At 38.5% G+C, this 16,259-nt stretch overlaps 1 protein-coding gene across 4 annotated transcripts in view; it reads right to left on the reverse strand.

Moving 5' to 3' along the window:
* The window catches only part of adgrl2b.1 (adhesion G protein-coupled receptor L2b, tandem duplicate 1), a 128,663-nt gene extending 112,420 nt beyond the window's left edge, over positions 1-16,243 (reverse strand). For all 4 annotated transcript variants that reach the window (XM_085805544.1, XM_085805539.1, XM_085805542.1 and 1 more), the window contains exons 1-3: positions 16,112-16,243; positions 13,130-13,311; positions 7,171-7,251 (exon numbers count right to left, since the gene is read on the reverse strand). The gene's annotated coding sequence lies outside the window, so the exon portion shown is untranslated. The remainder of the gene's footprint in view (positions 1-7,170; positions 7,252-13,129; positions 13,312-16,111) is intronic.
* Between the last annotated feature and the right edge of the window lie 16 nt (positions 16,244-16,259).

Raw genomic sequence — 16,259 nt, forward strand, 5'->3', positions numbered from 1 at the left:
CCCAGCATTAGCATGGAGACCGGTTTGTGCGTCTCTACACAGTTGGCTGTGCCGCTTTACATCAGCCGACCACATCAAAAAGAGGAGGACAGGGTTAATCTCTCCCTATGGTAATGCCCAGAGGTTTGAGCAGAGATGCAACATTTCAGTCTGCGAGCAATCCTCACTGCCATATCTAATGACATAGCCAGCTGAAGCCCTCTTTTACATTCTCTAGCTATTCAATATTGAACAGCACTTAATTCATTACTAAACAGCAAAGAAAAATAATTGGATCAATCTGCATCAGAGTGTAGTCTGCGAGGAGTTTCATTCCAAAATTAGATTTCCACACAGCATAAATCATGACCGTTGTCAACTGCTGCACGCATTACTGACGAAACCACAGGACGGTTCAACCTTTGTTGTATTTTTCAGGATTTTGGGGAGTTTGAACTTAGTAAGTAAACAATTTATAAAAAATTATGTGAGCGGCTTGGTTTTTAATTAAGCTTAAATATAATTTCACATTAAGATATAAGAATATATATATATATATATATATATATATGAGGACACCTGTAAGTGTTAAATCACGGCAGAGCTCTAGAGAAAAATGCAGTAACATGTTACTGTATCAGCTTTGAGATATGAGTCATTTCATACCTTGTTTTTCATAATGTCAACTTCAAAGCAGCACTGAATAGGTTACTATCAACTGGAACAAAGGTTATAGTATGGATGATTACTATGTTCAGCAGAACAGTGTAGTGTCATGATAAAGATTAGCTTCAGCTAGCTAGCTAAAAAGGTTAGTGCTCAGTGTGTATCTGAATCAAGATGTTATCACATTAACTGTATTTTACACAAATATATTAATAAACACATTTATGTAGCCTACCTACTTCTGCTGTGTTATAAACACACATTTACATGTGCGCATGAACCCTTGACCAATCAGTACTCTGGACATAGCCTATTTAATGCAGCATATACTCTTTTCTTATGAAAATGTAAATGTTATATTATTTGCCATGGTAAAAAAAATAAATAAAAAAAAGTTTAACATTAAACAGTGATTGAATTTATTTTATAAACTTTTTTTTATTTTATTAATTAATTAATGTGATCTAATTCTTCATTTCAATCATTTAATTAACAATTTTATTTTTTATAATATAATAATTAACTTTTTATTTATTATTTTACTCATCTGAATTTTTTTTTCATTTAATTTTGTCAGTTTGAGGGCTTTCCTGAACCTCTTTGGTAAATTCACAAATATATATATAATAATACAATATAATAATTAGCTGAGAGTGGACACTTGTACACAGAGCCTTCTCCCTGGGTTGTCCATTAGGCTGTTAACTAATGAAGTGAACTGTGGATGGCTAGCTTGCCACTGTCTGATACTTTCTGGTGCTTTATAGACCCTCATCAAAATATTATGTTTTCAAAATTAAAATACCATGGTTATCACAGCTGTGAAACAAGCAATCATGTAATTTATTTTGTCACTTTCTGTATATAATTATCAGATTAGACATCATGTCTTTTTATCTGATTCGGTTCAGTGTACTAAGTGCGCGAGAAGTACATTGTTATTTTCTCTTGCTGGCACATACTTTTTCTGCTGATATTTTCTATTTGTTCTATTTGTTTTCCTGCATTGGGAATTAGCAGAAGCAGCAGGTCCCTTCACACCATAGTACCCCAGACAGGTAGGTTATGTTTTTCTAAACTCTTGTTTTCGAGCACCATAGAGTGTGACAAAATTCACCCCAGAAATTCACACTTAGTGATCTGCAAAAAGTAAGTAAGAGCAGCAGCAGCACAGCTTCACAGTTTTACAACAACACTACCCGGTTTTACTTTTTGAGATTGACGCACCAATATGAATTTTATTGTATACAATAAACTGAGCACCTAGGGGCTGTTTCTGCCCTGATTATACAGTTAACACCAAGAGTTACCAGCCCCCTATTATAGGAATTATGTTGTTGTGAGAAAGACAGATGGTGACAACATGCAGCCGTACAGATTTTTACATAGGGGTCTGCACTCACAGCGGTTAAATAGACCACCACAGTTAACTTAACAAGAGCCCTGACGCTAATGCAAGTCAATTGGACAATGCTGTTGTTATGTTATCGGCCCTGACTGATCATGTTTCAGCTCCTAGTGGCTCAAGTTTACTCCTTGACTTGCTAAATGATGTTAAGTGGCGTTGTGGACATTGCAGCTGAGCATCCTGACATGGTTTACACCACTGACAGTTGTATCTCTAAATGGCCAAACTTTTGTCCAAACACAGGATGATCGGAGGGACAAACTAGAGGGTGTGAACTGACAAATGCGTTGTGTCATTATCAGAATGGCATGGAACATATCGGTGGCATGGTGCAGTGTGAATTATACAGCAGCGAGACATTTAAGAACATAAGCAGGGCAGGGATTATCGCACAGAGTCCTGGGTTGCCGGAGCATGAGTGTCACAAGATATTTCAGTCACAATTATTGTGTTTTTTGTTAACACTGCTAAAAACTCAGAGTTACTTTCTGGCTTATGCTTATGTCAATCATGAAAAAATGATTGACGCATCCTCTCACTTTTAAGAAAAATTAAGACTTTTTCAGATAAGACAGCAAGTGACAAAGTTGAAAATTCATGCATGCATTGCACAAGACTTTGGATACTGCAGTGTTTTAATGTTATTATTGTGATATAGTTCAGTTTAAAGTGCACATTTAGATGTTGATGATAAGGCACTTTACTTGATTAGAAAAACAAATCTTTTTTTTTTTATTACTTTTAATGCTGACTTAAAGAGCAGAGATAGACCCAGTTAAATCAACACTCAACATCATTTAACCAAAACCATTTAACAAGAATAATTAAGCATTATAATTTCCGTGATGATAGGGATAATTGTAGTGTGTATTGTTTTTTGCATTTAACTGCATTAGATTTCAACTGCATAGTTACAGAGTCATGTACATGAGCTTGAGAGCAGTGTGATAAGTTTGGCAGTGAATATTTAGTGTTTTCATAATATAAAAGCATTTTTTTGTTCTGTGTTATTAATTGACTTTATTTCTTGTAACTTTTATTTTATTGTAGACACTCAGTTTGTATAGGATTTGTAAAATGGCCATCTATCTTCTTTTTTTTAATCAAATTAAACTACTACTGCTATTAATAACACTTTGAAAGACGCCTGCCAGAATGGCTTGCAGTGTTGAACTGTGAGAGAACAAAGGTTATTTTGTCTATTCTTGGAGGGTTTTTATTTATAATATAAATGTTAGCAAAAACACAAAGGAAGCAGACACAGAGGACAAAAAAATGTATCATCCTCTCATCTTTTTTTAAATCTTTCTCATCGAGCCATTTAACCTTCATCTGTGGCTAAAGAAGATGAATGCACCATCACTGGTTATTGTAGAAGAGACTGATTAGATTCATGACACAGCTGGAACATTACAAAACCTAAAAAGTCAACAGTAAGGTAACAAAAAGAGTAGCGTTCTTTTGGCTTCCCTGTCAGTTTGCATTACAAGCGATCTGTACTCTGAGCTTAACTTTGAACACAAGCAGAGAAGCTGCTTGCAACCCTGAACGACAGGGAGTAGTCAGTCATTGGCCTGTATATATATATATATATATTTTATTTTATTTTTTATTTTTTTCCTTTATTTTTTTTTTAAGTATAAAATCTCAGATCTCACTTGTGAAAGCTTCCCTAAATTTAGGTCTAGAGGCCATCCTTCCCTCTGCAATCAATTTGAAATAGTCGAGCACATCCAACCCTCTAACCAACACCTGAATGGTAAAAGCTTCTTGGCACAGTTTGCCTGAAATGTAATTTGAGACAGGCTGAGAAATAGATTTCACCAGCTTCGCCAGCAACTTTTTTTTTTCTTTGTGTCACGTTTTACTCACTTGACAACGGTGTAAAAAAAATGACAGCATCAGTAGCAACAGTGGTCATATTTCTGAAACACACACAAATTAACACTTAACACTTCACCCCCTACTTTTTGAGTAATCATTTTTGCACTCCTGTTGCAGTGTTAAATTGAATCAGCATGACATTTCTGGCCATGCAGAGGAAAGAATGATTTTTTTTTTATTTCCTCCCTGAGAAGAAAAAGCGCTGTCTCTTTATGCTACATTTCTCTGTATTGTTGCCAGTGAATGGGATTTCCATGGAGTCCAAGGTTTCTTGTATTTGATTCTTGGGCAGTGTGCCAGATGCAGATATACAGTAGGTGCAAAAGAAAATGTCAGAGCTGCTAGTGTAAGGTGTTTTGATACATATAGGCTTTTATAGAAGCATTGATTTATACTGCTGCAATGAGAGATCATACATATTATCCTCTCAAGTAATATATATAAAGGCCTATACATTTTACAAGATTACATTTTCAATTCCAGACACATTACAAATTGTACACACTCGTACACACTCTCTCTCTCAACATGGCTGCTGCCTATCTATACAGACTGATATAGATAGCCTATAGAGAATACATAGATAATATACTGATGTTTCGCTTGCATGAATTCCTTTAGAATGAATTCAGTTCTATTATGTAAAACAATTTAGATCATAATGCAGCTTGACCATGCACTGAATGATCTCCTCAGCAACTCCCCACTTGACATCTCTTACATACATCATTCAAACCTGAATAACCACAGGTAGCTACTGACTGCCCTTATTTATTTTATCATTATTATTTTATTATTGCTCTGCTTTTGTCCATCGGGACTAGAATTACATTATTGTTCATATCCCAGACTCATACAGGTGATGTAAAACACAAAAAAAAAACATAACATTTACATTTTCCATCATAACTGAATTATCAGTTAAACTAAGTTGATTCATCTTTTAATTATCTCCTTGATTAATTGTTTAGTCTGGTCTGAAAACAGTGAAACATGGCCACCTCAGTTTCCTTGTGTCCAAGGTAATGTCTTAAAATGTCCTGGCTTGTCTGAACCAATAAGATAAGATATAAGAATTTCAAGTCATAGCGATATAAAAGAGAGAAATTCTGGGGTGTTGGAGAAGCTGGAACCAGAGAACAGACCGGTCTCAAAATGATAATCAATCGTCAGAATAGCTGTGATTAATTTCCTATTGATCAGCTAATTACTGCAGCTCTAAATGAAGTGATTTAGTAATTGTAAATGAACACATATTGGATATCTATTTAAAAAAAATCTATCCAGTGGAAGACTGGTTGGTATTTCGGCAGAGGATTGGCAGAGATTTGCAATTCTGGCAACAGGATGTCAGACAAAGGAGGAAGTTTGGATGCTGCTTGGCAGGAGATTCTCCATTTCTGCTGCTATTATAGACAAATTAGACACGCTGCAGGCCTACTTCTTCCCCCTATGGAAATGACCCGCATGGTGTAATTTGGGAAACATGCAGTGGACGGCATAAACACTCCCCCTTCCCTCGTAAGCTCTCTTGCAGAATATTCTCGGTACAGTCTCTGCACTCATACACGGCAATGAGGTTCCTGTTCAGAGCCACTGTGGCTGTATTGTTCCGTTGACTAATGGAGGTTTGCCTTTAATCCACTGAAGAAGACATTTTAGCAGCTCGCTTGAAATAAGGCCAGTGCTGTAAACTTTATTTTATTTCATTTCAGCTGAATTCCAAGGATGGGAATCTTTTCAAGAGATATATTGCCTCTTATATCAGCCACCGTTTCACCTGCTTGTCATAAATCTAATAGGGATAGTTTTTGATTTAAAGAATGAAAAGAAGTAAATGGAAGGAACAGATATCGCACTGAGAGGAGCTCATGCAGCTCTCTATTTTGCAGGAGATAAATCCAGCAGGGTGGTTGCTCAGGCTAATAACTATTTTAAGTCCCAATAAAGCCCAAACATCTGATATGACTTAGGGAGCAGATAGAGGCTTGGCAAGAGAGAGCTCACACAAAACATTGGAAGTCTTTTGTCAGAGTCATCCTGCTACAGAAAAATCCCCACAGACATTCATAATCACCTTTCCCCCATTCTGTTTATTTATGTCTTATTAATGTTTGCGCATAGCACCAATGCCAAATCACTCCCTCCACAGGCAGTGATTTACCAAAGATAAATATGGCAAGAGAGCAATTTCCACCACTCTGCCAACGTCTTCATCAATCAGACGTTTTATTACCTGGATTTGATAATAGGGCAAATGTGGGAATGGTTTCAGTTCTGGTGTATTTCCATTACATTTGGCTACTCAGTCTTTTTAAGTAAATAAACATGTGTTCCACTCAGTTTGCTAATTACTTCAATTGGACCAAGTTAACCTTGAGAGTAACACACTGGAAAGTACTCCAAACACTAGATTGCAAGAAAATTCTTTGCACATGGTGAACAACTTGGGCCAATGGTTTACAACTGCACAAAGTCGTCTTTGATAACATTTCTAAGATCATTTTTCACACTCGCTGGCTATTCATTAAGGTAATTAAATTCCCTTTTAAATATTTTCAGGATGCTTTAGGAGCCCATCTGCTGCCAAGGTGTTTGGCCACATTCACTTGTAATTTGGCATGGGTAACAACAAATTGGGTGGTAACAGCAAAAGCCCTTTTTAATTCAGTTGTGTGTCAGGATTTGCAATTTACCACTAAAGAAGGAAAACATTCAATTTAACGCGTTGTATATATCTACAAAATGCGGATGACCTTCTGCTCTTTGATTATTTATCTTATTTAATTAAGATCACTTCACAGCAGCTAACACAACAGCCACAGACCAATGAAAATGCTCCTCCTTTGTCTTGTGTCTATGAATCTGTTGTAAACAGCCCTTACATGAGCCACAGGTAATTCTGCGACAGGTCACACTTGTCCTCATAGGAGGCTGCACACACATTATCAGCCCTAATCCTCTTATTTCCTTTCTCCTTTTAAAAATGTGTCTTTCCTCTCGACCTCATCAGAGGAGGTAGTATTTCTATACTACACGCCGTCTGGCAGCTGCTGTAAGCTCACACTTCATTTTGCGGGGGCTCCATGAACCTCAAGGTCCAGAGAAACACAAATAACACATGCTGCTGAAAATATAGAATATCTTTTTCCATGTGCTGCTCATCTGAACCATAGGCTGAATTACAAAAAAGATCTGGCTGACAGAGAATGCTTTGAAGGTTTTAGTCATACCCAAATGTGCTGGTTTTCCTCTCATGCGCCTCGTCAAGGTTTCTCCCTCGTGCGTCTGGATCGGAGATGCTGGGAGAGGATCTGGTACAAAGAGAATTGCAGATCAACTTCAGCTTGACAGTAGATGAATACAGCCTAGCACAAAGAGCCTAAACAGGGTTACCTGCACCTCGACATTAGTGAGAAGCACATTTCATTAAGCATGCAGTGTGCACAGAGGAAATTATGCTCGTACTTAACTATTTGTAAATTCTCATCTGGTTTCCCAGGCATTATTGCCACAAAAAACAAAAAAACAATAGTTTAGCGATTTATAACTGGGGTACATCTTGGTTGCTTGCAATAACTGTTATGAGAGTATCATTAGACACAGTGCAACATTCATGAAAGTGAGTCTACACACAGTGAATCAGAGGCACATGGCCGTGGTTTGCAGTACAAAGCAGGCGGACAAGGCTTTACAGAATTAAGCGACACTGAGGGTGCTGCTGTGATTGTCCTTGCCGGGCATGATGGTTCCAGTATCTCATGAACAGATACCACCCCCCCACCCCCCCGCCCCCTCCACACACACACACACACTTACCCCACACCCTTCACTTTTCACGTACTGGACAATCCACAAGCCTCCAGTTCTGAGGAGAAAAAAGCAGCTCATTAATGGCGGAGATCGAAGGAGGTGAGCAGGGATCCAGCAAGTGAACAAGGGGGAAACGCAAAACAAGCAAATAATAGCACAGCACGGCATTCAGATACAGGAACCGCATGATGTTGGAGACAAGCTTAAAAATGCCAGTGTGATTCCTTTTTTTTTTCTTTCCCAGATACAGCTGTGTCAGTTTGTGTAACTCAAAAAAAAAAAAAAAACTATTTTTTGCCACCTCATGTTTATTTACACAGGAAGAAATGTGGACTGACCTAATTTCTCTCTCACTTCGGCAAAAAAAAATAAAAAATTACAACCAGTGCTAAAATGCAGCAATAAGGCTCAAATCATTCCATGACCATGTGTATGGATGTGATTAGACCATTAGCTCGCAGTGCAGTTGTAACTCTCCATTTCTCCAATCAGGTGCAGACTGCATTAACACCAAGCAGATGTTCTTGTCAGTTCAAACCCCACATGTGTTAAGTCTTTGTGAATGATTCGGACAATTTAACAGCCAGAATTCATATATTATGAATAATATCTTTGGTGTTGAGATTTTGTGTTTTTGTTAGTAGAATTATTCAAGTTATCTAAGGATAATTAGACTTTGGAGGGGGAAATTAAGTGTTGCTGACATTACAAGGCAGTTAATACTCCTTTCCAATTGTAGCTTTGATGCTTGTTAAACTTTGACACAGTTTTGATAAATTATATAAGAAGTCAGAAGTAACCTGCAGGTGTTGTGTGCACAAAAGATATCTCACTCAATAGAAGAATGTTTCTCTAATCTCTACAATAGTCTGGTGGCGAGAAGTAGCAAGTACAGTATTTATGTTTAGTTCTACTTGGACTGTAACTGAGTATCTCTATGTACTGCAACTCTGCATCTACAGTATTGACATAAATGTATGAAGGAAATATTGTTCAGTTTTTTGTTACAGTTTTCAAGAGATAAAAAATATAATTTAACAGATAGTTTATAATGTATTATATAGATTAAGACACCTATGGTTATATAAAGTAAACTTTAAATTAACCTCATCTTTAGAATGACGCTTACAATCCAGCAGGATGGGTACTCATATTTATGGTACTTTTGGGCATTTTTCAACTGATACCTCTGTGCATGAGTAAAATTCTGAATGCCGGGGTTTTTTTTTTACTGTGAGTTGGACGTTTTAGTTTCTCTATATTGTTGTTATTTTTACGAGAGTAAAAGACCTGAAAACATCTGCTGCAACTGAAACAGTCACATAAACATCTCCACTCAAAAATACTGTAGCCACATACACAACGCACACTCAAACACAAAATCCAGTTCATGCAACTGCCAATACAACTTACAAATTACAGTGTGTGGGATAGGATGTCACATTACACTCCCTGTCTTTGAGGAAAAAAATAACTCCCTCTGTATTTGCCTTAGAGATGTTCCTTTTTTTTTTTTTTTGTTAAACCATTCAGTGTGTAACAGACAGATGTAAGCCGTTAACAGTGGATTTTAAGGGGGGAACAGAGATGAGAGTTAAATGAGCAAGATGATATGAGCAGAAATATGAAAACTGATACAACCATCACATGTCTGGCAAATTTAATAAAACTACACCAAGAACAAACGCACTGTTGCTGATAAGAACAGCAAGGCTACAATTCACAGCACCCAAAACCCCATCAGCCTTTGTCACAGATGAGCTGCAGTAAAGGGAGTCTGGTCTGCTGCGGGCTGGATGTACTTAATAAAATAGCCGCTGTGTGAGAGAAATCTAGGCCAGAGCAGTATTTCTGTTTACCGCTATTTACCCCCAACATGCACTCCGAGGAGCGTCTCGTGGAAAACAGGTGCAAAATCCTGTTCCACCTGATCAAAAATTAGCACTGTTCTCGTCCTCTTTGCACTCCAGACAACGCCGCCATCAATAAAGTCAGCTCCCTCACTGTCATGCTTTAATTACTCACATAAACAGTATTTAATCAAATCTGCAAAACTCTAAGGCATTTTTTTCCCCTCCTCCAGATGCTTCGCACCCACTCTTGCCTCCATTTTCTGATTTCCTCTACGTGTCAGCTGTGTCTCTCTGTTCTTCCCCTTCATCTGTTAGCCTGGTTCATTCCCTCTTCTGTTTTCCTTTATTCTCCCTTTGCGCTCTCTTGACGATGCTGCAAATCAGTAAACTCGCTTGAAACAAATTATAAGAAAAAAAGGGGGGGAAATTTCATTATGTGAATTGGAGTTGTACCTTTTTCCTCCTCTTTCTCCACTGCAAATAAGAGAAAACCTGAGGAGGAGGAAGACACCTAGTGCACTGAAGACATTACCAGGAAAATGAAGGGCCTATTTCACAGACATGGATTAACCTAATCCTGGTCTAATACACTGAAAAAGAGAACTTTGGCTGTCTGTCTGTGAAACCAATCCTTGAATCTCATTGAATTTAAAATGTCTGATATTTTCTACTTTACACCCAGTTGTTACACAATATGGGAGACCTATCAGATGCAGATGTTTTTATTGATAGCACAGAGCTTTGTTGTATAAGCCTCCATGTTGATTCCCATAAACATCTTGACGAACGATTACGTTAAACAATAAACTCTGACGGTTCTTGAATTTACTGCACGTTTGATTAGCTTTCCCCAAAATTCAGTCAAAGAACGTTCTCCCTGTCTGACCCCCTCCTTCCTCCTCTCTCATCGCTTTCATTTGCTTAATATATTAATCTATTCCCTTTTATCCATTTCAGATTATATCAAACCTTTGCTGTATCTCTGCAGTGGCGGCGTATACAGTTCTGTGTCGCCACAGTGTGATTTCTGGCAGAAGACAGAGAATTAATTGCTCAATTGTGATGTCCCTGTCCAATACGTTTTCTTCTACATTCAACTGACACGTCTACACAGAGGGAGTTACAATAAAAGCAGCAAACAGTCATCAAATTGTCATCCCCGCTCTCTCCATCCTCTTACACCTTTTACACTGAAGATATTTCCAGGCTACTCACAATGGCGAACGTACAATTCTTGTGTTACTTATTCATGATTACATGATCTCAAATGCATTTTGCTCCCTAAACACAGTTGACTGTGTATGTATGCAGCTAATGTTGAGTCTAGCACAATTTAAAATATTTAGGTGTACAAGCCCTTCATGATTACAGGACCTCCGCACAAGATACCGCAGTGGATATTAGAGCAAGGAAAATGATCAATGATGACCTCCGTGCAGGATATGAATAATATTTGCATTGCTGCCATTGGTTTGGGCCAATCGAGAGGTTCTGAGCTTATCTGTCCTTGACTCAAGTGTAGTGCCTTAATGCTGCATGTCTGGGATTCTTTGATGTGAGAACATTGCCCCCTGCTGATTCCCTTTTGAACTCTAACAGAAGCGTCCACAAGCTGTGCTGACTGACAGTGGACAGACGAGATGCAGTCATAAAAAATGCTGCACAGCGATTGCCGTTAGATTTGACAGCTTTTATTCTTCTTTAACTCCTCTCTACTACTCTCATGTCACTCGAGAGTCATTTCCCTATGAGTTTCATCCGGAGCAGAAAAACACGTCAAGCTGTGGATATGTTGTTGAGATTTGTTTGGACTTCACAAACCAAAGTGGTTGAAGAAATCACACGGAATAAAGTTTGAGTGAGTCTAAATAATTCACACAGATCTCAAATAAATATTGAATACATAACAAAACATACTAATTGATTTAGAGCTTCCGGGCAGCACTTACTCTCACTGCAGCATTCAAGACCAAGAAAACCTGGCTTCATATCTTCGATATTTCTCTGTGGGATTAAATATTGATGCCTGGATAAAAATCACAGTTCGAGTTTGAGGACAAACATCCTGAAGCACTACTGATTTAATTTAACACTTGAAATCACTTGGTTAACTGAAGAGCATGACATATCGTCCTATTTTAGTTGTGTATGTCTAGTCTTAGTTTTTTCTTATATAGTGTACTTTACTTTGTTTTACATCTTAAACCATTAGTCAATCAATTTGATTGGCAATTAATCTAAGTGAATAATTCGGCCAAAACATTAAGATATACAAGTATCACATCATAATCATTATCATCATCATCATCATCATCATCATCATCATCATCATATTATGTCCTGTATAGGAAGCTGTAAGAAGCTGACAGTTGCTTGAGAAATTAATAATTAATTAATTAATTAATAATTAATTAAGCAATTATCAAAATAGTTGCTAGTTAATGTACTATCAACAAATTGATTAATTGACATATCATTGCAGTTATTATCATATTCAAAACAATAGGTGGATTAAGGAATTTCTGTTTCTGTTTGTTAACTTGCATGGTCTTATGCATCCAGTCTCTAGGTAGCTGGGTAACGATGTTAGACTTGCCTAAGCTCTGATTAGGGTTGCAACTAATGATTCTTTTTTTCTTCCAAATAATTTCACAATTAATTGCTCAATTGTTTGGTCTTAATACATTTGGTGACCACCTTTTTACCTCAAAAAAAGTTTTTTATTTTATCCAGTCCATTACCCACAGAATATCACTTCACTCTGATGTAAGACAAGCAAAAGCAACAAAACTTTACATCAGAGAATCTGGAACCAACAATTGTTTGGCAGTTTTGCTTGAAATAATTATTTAAAGGATTATAAGACCACTTGCAGAGAAACCGAAACTTTAGCAGAAAGTTGTGTGTTCACGTTGGACTCCCATTTCTCACAGTATGACGCGGACCGAGAAGATTGATTTTCCAGGACTTTGATAACACACAATAAAAGAGCAGAACGAATGGAAAACAAAGCTTTGTGCTTCCCTGTGAATTGTGTTTGTTTCCTGATAAAGCATCAGACAGCAGCTGTCAGTGATGACGTTCATAAGTTCAAGTATGACAGCTACATACCACGTGGATGTCTACTTCATGTGTTAGATGGGAAAACCTATATTTTGTAATGTAATTTTGCCTGCTAGCTGAGTCATCCAACATCATGGCTGAAAGATTCCAAATAAACGGTAAAAATCGCCTGGCGAGAGAAATTGGTATTCTACCAGCACCCCTGCTTCCAACTGATGATAATCTGTATTCACACAGTCTGCCATGTTAGATGAAAGCCTTCAATTAGCAGTCAATTCTATTCAGTATTTCCTATCATGCCAACACTATTTACATTCGCTGTCAGCACCCAGGCAGCTCCCTGCCCGACAGTTGCAGAATCACTCCTGGTGAGAATATGAGTAACCCCGCTGTGAACAAAGTGCAAAAACAAGTGTTTTGTAGTAATCAGAGTCATGGGCTTCTAATGTCTGATGCTCCCTACCTCGTGGCTGTAGATGCGAGGAGCCATAAGTTGAAGTGTCATCCTTTCAGTCTTAACCCCGGATGAAAAACTGAGACTCCAGCAAAGAGATGAAACACCTCTGATCCTTTGATTTGCAGCTTCATGCTGGCGGGGGTCTGCCTAGGCCCTCAGCGTGATGCTTGTCCCCTCACCAGGTGTTCCTAGTGGAGAAGAGCCAATGATTGAATTTCTCTCTGCTATACATGACACAGGTGGATTCAGAGCCAATACATTCAATACAATACATTAAATGCTTCCCTGTTCATCCCTTAAATAACATTGCAGACAAATAAGTCTGGGTAAGCTGTGATAATATTAGTTTTGTATTTGTGTGGGTGGCGTCATGCTTTTATTGTGAACTGACAAGCATTGCCTTGAGAAATTCTTTTCTCGGGATAATAAAGCATCAGCAGTTGGCCTCATCTCTTGCAACTCAATAACCAAACTCACACTGAGGCGCTGAGGAGCATCTCAATTCCTTTCTGTGTTTGTAAATTGGCCCAGTGTGGCGATTTTCATTCAGTGTCATTATTATTAGTATTGTACTGTGGTAGTATGAGGGGGGTACAGGCACATAAAGGAGCATATTTTCAAAGCCATGAGCAGACCAGTGGGAGTCCTTATTCAATGAAAAAGAGCTAAAGGCCAGTCTGCAGCGACCCCACTTCTACTCAGCCTATGTGTCTTGCTGGGGCAGCCCAATAGCGCCCCAGGTCAGCTGGATTTCTAGCAGACCCCTGCTGGAGGAGGTGAATTGAAACAAAACATGTAATTCCTGTTTTATAGAATGTGCATTCATGAGAATATGTAAACACCACAACATATTGGCTAAAAATTGACATTGGTCTGAGACCCAAGCTGTAGATATAACAATACACAAATGTGAAAATGAAAGTCTGCGACTAATGGTTGGCAACAGCATTGAACATCCCAAACATTTGCAGGTTCCAGCAGCTAATGCTAGGGGTTTGCTGCTAAACCATTTTGTTTTGTACGAACAAGCGATATGAAGTCCAGGAATTGGGTTTGAGCAAACACTCGAGCCATTATTACTATGGACTGACAAATAATCAGACTGACTGATTGATTGATAAGGAAAATTATTATTTGTTGCAGCTCTTGCACAAATAGCCCAGAGTGATCTAAGTGATGTACAGAACAATAACCTGTCCTCCACTGCCTAGTATGAAATTAAATTAAACTATTTTTCTTTCCTCAAAGTCGTTAATTTGAACAGAAATATTTGTAAAAAGAATACAGTGGAAAGATGTATCAACAATGATTTGCTTTTCTTTTCACCTGTAAATCTGTGCCATGATTAATATGCTTTCAGAAGCACTACCTAAACCCACCCATGGGTCTCTAACCCATGGGTGCATTAAGAGCCCAAATAGTGGAAATCTGAGGACATAAAGGGACTGACAATGAGTTGTAAAGCACCAGTGAAAGATTCTGAAATGTTCCGGTCCTTTGCTCAAGTAAAAGTATAGTAATACAACAATATACATTTTGTATGTTAAATCTAAAGGTATTTACCTTTGACTTGGAGTAGAAATACAACATAGCAGAAATACTTAAAGAGTAACTAAACCCCCAAACCACATTTTTCTGCTGAAAAGAAATATATTATATATTTGGGTATTAAGTGGTGTTGTTGATTGATTCTGGTCCAACTTTTGACATTTTAGTCAAAATATTTAAATTTGGTGTATTTTGTTGTAAAAATGTAAGAGTGGCTGCCCTCTATGGGTTGAAAGGTTGAAACCCGGCTATTACATTTGAATTTTGCTATTGGCTAAGATGGAGGCCGATGACGTTTTTGGAAGTAGCTTTCGTCACGAACGGTCACGAACCACCGCCTCGCCGCCACAGCGCCGGCTAGCTGGATGCGGATCAGTTGCGGTGTAGGTACCAGATTGGCTCGGGCTGCCAGATCGGTTCGGGGTCCTGCACTCTATGACGTCACGCATGTCACAAATCGTGATTGGTTGAAGCTCGGAAAGTTGGAGGAAACCATGGAGACACAAAATGTTAGGCAAAATTGGCTCGTGGTCAGAGTATGGATGTATTATATTATCGTCGGAGAGCGGTGTTTGCTAAGCGCTGCTAATGTTGGGCTAGTGCTAACACGGAGCTAACAGTAACACAGACAGCAACACTAACACAGACACACACACACATAAATGATTATACACGAAGAACAAGGGTAGTACGGTGTGTGTGTGTGTGTGTGTGTTCGTGTAGCGTTAGCTTCTTGCTAGCCACGAGCATAGACACGAGCCAAACTTTTCTAACTTTATTAAACATTGTTCAGCAGTACTACAAACATTTTGTGTTTCCATGGTTTCTTCCAACTTTCCGAGCTTGCTGTTGGAGAGTGACTGTGCGTGTCTTAACTGCTCAAGGAGCTTCGCCCATAATCAAGGTATTTTTTGAATTTACAGCTAGACGCGCGTCAGCCAAAACTGAGGGGTTTCGTTGCTCAAGAAAAGTTTGTCAGATCTCTAGTCGGTTTTAGTTATATTGTAACTTCAGTCCTTCTCCTTGTCTTTTGCTTCAGAAATGCAAAACAACCACAAAGAGACACAAAACACAGGATGCAAACAAGCACAAAAATGCATGCAAAATGACCACAACAAGCCTACACAGAAATGCAAAATGACCACAAGGACACAAAAAAAACACAAATACAAAATGACATAAGTTTAAGAGAGAAAGTGACACAAAGCAACACAAAACAATCAGAGGTGCTTTAACCACAAATAAAAAATGACTACAGAGATATGCAAAATAGCCACAAAGAGGCAAAACTGAAGATGCAAATGGCAACAAAGAGACATATAGGGACACAAAACGACCACAGAGAGACGCAGAACAACTGGAGGGACAAACAAAATGACCACAAAGAGACTCAAAACGACCGTGAAAGGACACAGCCACACTTGGAAGGGGGCTCTTCACTTGCCTGTGCCCAAGGGGGGCATTTTCCTATAATCCGTCCATGGTTATCGGGTCGGGGAGGAGGGTGGTGCTGCTGCGGTCTGTGTCGTTCACCGTCACAACAGAAGCAGAGGAAGTTGTAGCCGCTCAATGCACCAATCAGCTGCGA

The sequence above is a fragment of the Trachurus japonicus genome, chromosome 17 (genome assembly GCF_045865225.1).
Source record: "Trachurus japonicus isolate A0001 chromosome 17, Traja_1.0".
In the NCBI taxonomy this organism is placed as follows: domain Eukaryota; kingdom Metazoa; phylum Chordata; class Actinopteri; order Carangiformes; family Carangidae; genus Trachurus; species Trachurus japonicus.